Below are 6684 nucleotides of genomic sequence, written 5' to 3'. Positions count from 1 at the left end.
TGGTTTAGTGACTAAGAACACAGGCTACTCAGGTTCAATTCTCAACACCCACATGGCTACTTACAACTGTTTGAAACTCCAGTTCCAGGGGAAACTGACACACCTCATACCAATGTACATAAACTATGATTTTAAAAAGGAAGGAAGGAAGGAAGGAAGGAAGGAAGGAAGGAAGGAAGAAAGAAAGAAAGAAAGAAAGAAAGAAAGAAAGAAAGAAAGAAAGAAAGAAAGAAAGAAAGAAAGAAAGAAAGAGCCGTATCCAGGGATCCATCCCATAATCAGCTTCTAAACGCTGACACCATTGCATACACTAGCAAGATTTTGCTGAAAGGACCCAAATATAGCTGTCTCTTGTGAGACGATGCCGGGGCCTAGCAAACACAGGAGTGGATGCTCACAGTCAGCTATTGGATGTATCACAGGGCTCCCAATGGAGAAACTAGAGAAAGTACCCAAGGAGCTAAAGGGATCTGCAACCCTATAGTTGGAACAACATGATGAACTAACCAGTACCCCGGAGCTCTTGTCTCTAGCTGCATATGTATCGAAAGATGGCCTGGTCGGCCATCACTGGAAAGAGAGGCCCATTGGACTTGCAAACTTTATATGCCCCAATATAGGGGAATGCCAGGGCCAAAAGAATGGGAATGGGTGGGTAGGGAAGTGGGGGCGCTATGGGGGACTTTTGGGATAGCATTGGAAATGTAATTGAGGAAAATATGTAATAAAAAATATTAAAAATAAAATAAAATTAAATTAAAAAAGAAAGAAAGAAAGAAAGAAAGAGAGAGAGAGAAAGAAAAGAAGGGAAGAAAATTGCTGCCCTATCTTGGTGCAATCAAATGTTGAGTCTTTCCAACCTTATGTCAGAACCTAATTGTTCGGTGAGTCTGTATTTGTAGATGGGGCCTGGGAGGGAGAAATTAAGGTTAATGGATGCCTAAAAAGAGACTGGAGTAAGCTGTTCTTTTCTCTCTCTCTGATCGCACACATCAAGGCCAAGTGAGGATATAGTAACAGCATCCAACTCCAGACTGAGATGAGGGCCCTTGGAGGAAGTGGAATGTGTGCATCTACCTTCAATACTTTGAGAGCATGCACTCCTGTGTTTTGAGCAACTCAGTCTGTGTCTTCGGTATGCCAGTGTGACCCGACAAGTACAGACTGGTAGTGACAACGTTGGTTTCTTAAAAAATACAGATACGTCATGGGAATATGTTTTTGTTTTAATCCCAAGTGTGGGATATGGGGGGTGTACTTCAGACTGTGCACAGCAGCTGACTATGATTTGTCTCGTGCTCTGGCAGGGGTGTGATTCTGCCTGCTGCAGATAGTTTACATCTGGAATTCTGGGGACTCTAGAGAGGGTATAAAAATACCAGAGCCCTGAGAAAGGTGGAGGCAGCTGCTCCCCCTGCTGCTGCTTCTGCTGTTGCTGGTTGGAGAAATTCTGATGATGAAAATTGGACATTCCCCAAGGATCTTGACACCCCTCTTCAGCAGGAAGTAGTCTAAAGAGGTCTATGCTCCCTTTCCCCCCTAATCTTCTTTCTCTCCTATTTAGTGGTGGGGCATTGGAAGGGGTTGGGGTGAAGAAGGGTGGTAGGTAAAAGAACCCAATAAAGTAGCCCAAAAATATGCTGTGAATAACTCAGGTTTCTAGTGTGCACTGCCTTATACAAATCCCCTCTTTCCTTTTCAAAAGTATGGCCACAGCTCACACTGAGCCAAGCAGAGTCATCTGAGGTTTCCGAGTTGAGACAAAGTTAGGGGTACCCATTCTGTTTCCTGGGATGGTTCTTCTTGTAGCTTGTAGGCAGCCATTTGCTAGTATCATGTCCCCACAGGGCTATCCTGTGGGCTTCTTGCAGACAGAGAATGAGTAACTCTCCGGAGTTTCTTCTTAGAAAGAAGATATTAATCCCGCCAGACGTTATTTAACCCACACCCCTTCCTTACAGCCCCCATCTGAAGATACAGACACACCAGGGGTTATGAGTTCAGTATTTGAATTTGAGCCGGGGACTCAACATTTAACACGTAATGAGGCAGGAAGCTGATAGTGCCATTTCGAGGGTTACTAGATGTAGGTACATTGATATAGATGACAGAATCTTAAATGGGCAAATGTAGCAAAGGCACTGGGCAGGAGAAAGCGGGAGAGTCTGGTAGGCAGGGCTGTGGTTCTGATGGTTTCTGAGGCTTACCTGTGCCACCCTCATTGTAGGAATTCATGCCAAATTCATTCATTTCTTCCCATTTATGTGCCTAAAGTTGGGTCTCCATCACTCAGTGTCTAGTGCTGTTTAACATAGGAAGCATTGACTTCCAGGCTTGATGCAACTCAAGGCTCAGAAATATTTCATGGAACACCCACACTGGCTGCTGCACAGGTGATCCGCTTGTCCTATAAAACCTAGTGCACACCGTCATACCAGTGCCCCAATTACCACTTAGGATTTGAAGCAGCCCTTTCTATTGCCAGCGTCTCCTTAAGAATCTCAGGGCAAGGACTGCTTTGGTTGGGGAGGCAGAAATCCAGCCTGAATAGGGCCACAAGCCTCTCCAATCAGAAAAGCGCCGGGGTAGCTAGGGTGCAGGGTCGGCTGACAGTCGCCAGCTACCCACAACACCCGCCACAGGATCTTAAGACTTCTGGTGAGTGGAACACAGCTTCTGCTCCAATCCAATTGCGCGCAGGACCTGAGACTGCATTAGTTAGGGAAGCAGAAAAAAGAACTGAGTAGGACCACAGGCCTCTTCCGGCCGGACCAGCACCAGGGTAGCTAGAGCGCAGGGTCGGCTGACACCCTCCAGCTACCCACGACCCCCGCCACAGGATTTTGAGACTGCTGGTGAGTGGAACACAGCTTCTGCTCCAATCTTTAAACAGTGACAACGACAACAACTAACCCCAGAGATTACCAGATGGCGAAAGGTAAACGTAATAATCTTACTAACAGAAACCAAGACCACTCACCATCATCAGAACCCAACACTCCCACTTCGCCCAGTCCAGGGCACCCCAACACACCGGAAAAGCTAGACACGGATCTAAAAGCATATCTCATGATGATGATAGAGGACTTCAAGAAGGACTTTAATAACACACTTAAAGAAATACAAAGGAACACTGGTAAACAGGTAGAAGACAGTAAAGAGGAAGCACAAAAATCCCTTAAAGAATTGCAGGAGAACACTGCTAAAGAGTTACAAATCCTTAAAGAAAAACAAGATAACATAATCAAACAGGTAGAAGTCCTTACAGAAAAACAGGAAAACACATCCAAACATGACCCGTCCAGCAGGTCCAGTTATTCGAGGGTCACGAGGGGACCTCCTCCTAAGAACCAAATGGGGGGTAGAGAGAGACGAGGGCCTTGTACGAATAACAACACGGAAACCGTTCTGGAATGTATCAAAGCCCCGTATTTTGAGAAAGACCCAAGGCTTAAATGCACAAGCAAAAGGGGAAGTACTTATGGGAGGGGGGCAATAGAAATTCTTTCTTTTGGCAGCTACACGGGGAAGCAGGAACTTGGTGGTATCAGGGTGTGGTCAGGACATCGGCAATGGCTTAGGGCTGGAACATTCTTGGAATCGGTAGGGCTGGAACATTCTCGGAATCGGTGTGTCGGTGGCCCGCTTTTGACCCCCTTTTCTTCTCGGGGGGAGAGGCCCAATTCAGAGATCAAGAGTTGTCTTAATAGCTCCCAACATCTCCCCCGTTTTAATATTTTTATAAAGGCATAATGTATAATAAATTTGTAGCCACGTTTTATCGATCGCTTAAATGTCTGTTTGCTCACTGGGTGATTCTCTTAAAACCACGAAGGACACAAGGACAAGTCATCTATGAGGCTTGAATTAATGGTCCCAGTCTGTTGGATATAACCTGGGCCAGCCAAGGGATTTAGGAACGAAGCAAGCTCCGTGGGTAGAGGTAGAGGTCTGATCCCCAGTGTACAATGTTAGGGGCTATGTACAGGATTGACTCTTAGGCCCACAGACTTCTACCCAGAGTAACCCTGACCTGCTCCCGTGCTGTTTTTTCTGGGGGAAGGATCCTAGGGCACTCAACCTTCATGCAATCAGACATGCCTCTCAGAGACTGTCTAACAGCTTCCAGACTAATCTCTGTGCAGTACTTAGTCTTACAACTCTCACGGGCGACGGCTTCAAGTTCCAATTTTTCGATGTGTCTAGCCTGGGATGACTGTTTAGTTTCCAATGTGGCGAGAACATATATTACCATGTCGGAAGCACAGACTAAGGCAATCTATAAATGATTCGTGGCATGAGACTGATGGCCGAATTTAGGGGGAGGGAAATGATCTTACTTAAGCATTTTGTGGAAATTGGGTCTCTCTCCCCGAGAAGAGGGTGATGAAGCAGTATCCACGTCTGCCTCTTCTCCAGTAACCTGCTTGTTATCACCAACGTCCAGCTGATGGTAATGAACTGAAACAAATGCGCTTTAAAGAGATGAATCAATTTGAGATTTAACAAATCGGGTCAATTTCTGAAATGCCCAAGGACTGAAGGAAATCAATATTAGGAGTCTCAATAGGGGCCCCAAAAGGGAGGACAACAAGGTCGAAAGCCAGGGGGAGGTTGAAAAAACAGTTTTGGTAGTCTGTCTTCCCCCTAGGCCATTGTAAATACTTGTGTGTATGGGTGTAACTCAGCTATTTATAGTTCTAAGTATCTACTCTGGTTCCTCTTTAGGTCTTAAACTTCCTTAACAAAATGGGCAGTACATAGCTGCTGATCTAAAGCCATGGTAGATACCTTTTCAAAGTTTGCATTCTCAGATTTTTAAACCAAGGATCATTTCCTAACTCTAATAGGCAGCAAAACATAAGCAGGTCTCTTACAAAAACATAACAGTAGATTCCTTATCTAAATTAGGATCTACACAATTAGTTAATTGACAAGAATTACAATGAATATAAAAAGACTTGCCAAGATTGGCGATCTTAACTCTTAAAATTATCTAACAATAAGCATATAGGTAAGATACACAAACTTTCATAGCTATAAGGAGCTGGCCTGAATGGCCAAAACCGTGTCTCTGACGAAAGCATCTTGTACATTCTCTGTACCAGTCTTTTTGCTTCACAAGTCAGCTTTTTTAGTTGTTTTTATTTTAAGTTGGCACCAGGTTGGTACTCCTTGCTGCAGCCCATGGTGGAGATAGGAAGTTTCTTCATCTGTTTGTGGCTGCTCTCCGATTTTTCCTCTTTTGTGCACTCAACACAGCTTTCTGGTCACCACTGTCAGGGCACTCACAGGTCACAGGTCAGCCCGTCACATTGGAAGCTAGCATGCTCTTGTAGCATTCTGTGGAAGAAACAGAAACATTCCCTCTTCCCCCCATATTAAGTATCTGAACAGGATCATGGCATGTGCCAATAAGTGGATCCTTTTTATCTGCCCTAGACACTATTATATCCAGTTTTTCCAAAAACAAAATGTGATCCAAATATAATGTGCATGGGGATCTAATTCCCCCCTTCTTTGTTTTTAAAGAAGGTATAGTTTTTAAAGTTTTACAATACCTTGTCTTTGAGAATTATAAAATATATCTCAGTAACATGTGTAACATTAAATTGTTGACAAAACATTTCTTGGAGGTTTTGAAAATAAAAATTTTGAAGCAAATTTGTACCACAATTTTCCAGTATAACTAAAACTCTAAATATTAAAAATATTGTCTCTGAATCTTATGGAGCAACAATTATTCCTCAGAACTTTAAACTTTCCTTTAGAGGCATTGGCTAATAGAATACTTTTTACTTAGGAAACAATATATATTGAAAGATTTAAACTTTGTTTTTTGTATTAAGGCAGACAATAAAAAATTTTACATATTGTAAAGCTATGTTAGCCATACCTACAGGCAAAATTATCTAGTGATCACCAGTTCATTAAAAGCAAAACTCTTTGAATTTAAGCATTATTTTAAACATCTGAATAGATTTGCAACAAAGCTAAAAAGAAATTCTTTTGAACACAGGGGAAACTTTCTCAGGCACTGTTTGCAAGATAAAAGAAGGTTACAAGCTTTTTGGGGGCTGCCTTGAGCCCTGCATTAACTCAAATGTAAAATATTTTTTAATCTGAGCATTTTGGCCTTCTTGTAATAAGGACCAAGTTTAGAGGAACAATTTAACTGTCTGTGCCTCTAATTTTTGATACTCTTTCTTAAAGATGATTACTTTTATAATTATCTTAATTAACAATATATGGGTGAGTTAAAAATCTTAAGCTTTTGATCAAATTGCAAACTGCAGTCAATGGGACACTGGCAATTTTAACCATAATTTTTAAGTTTTCGTTGCAATATTAGAATATATCTATATATCGCTTCTCGGCCTTTTGGCTAAGATCAAGTGTAGAATATATCTATAACTTTTGGAAAGTAAGACCCAATTTTAAACAATTTATTCTCCTTAAAATCAATACTAGAAACATCACTATTACGTTACAAAGTTTGACTGCCAATTCATGAATGTATGACAGTGCAAATTTTAATGTTCTATTAAAGAGACATTGTTTTAAAATCTTATCTCTAAGTCTACTTTCTAGGATAAGGATTACATAAAATATTATCTCAATTTAGAAGTATCTTTAGGGGACTAGCTTTCTGGGCTGGTTTATGCCAAGTGCTTTTGTTTGAAA

At 42.0% G+C, this 6684-nt stretch overlaps 1 pseudogene; it reads left to right on the top strand.

Moving 5' to 3' along the window:
• The first annotated feature begins 6365 nt into the window (after nt 1-6365).
• Nucleotides 6366-6466, top strand: LOC147002669 (U2 spliceosomal RNA; annotated as a pseudogene).
• The last annotated feature ends 218 nt before the right edge of the window (nt 6467-6684 follow it).

The sequence above is a fragment of the Mus caroli genome, unplaced genomic scaffold, assembly GCF_978045245.1.
Source record: "Mus caroli unplaced genomic scaffold, Mus_caroli_1 scaffold_9, whole genome shotgun sequence".
Classification (NCBI taxonomy): Eukaryota; Metazoa; Chordata; class Mammalia; order Rodentia; family Muridae; genus Mus; species Mus caroli.
The sequence above is the reverse complement of the archived record's forward strand: the minus strand, read 5'-3'. Positions and strand labels throughout refer to the sequence as shown.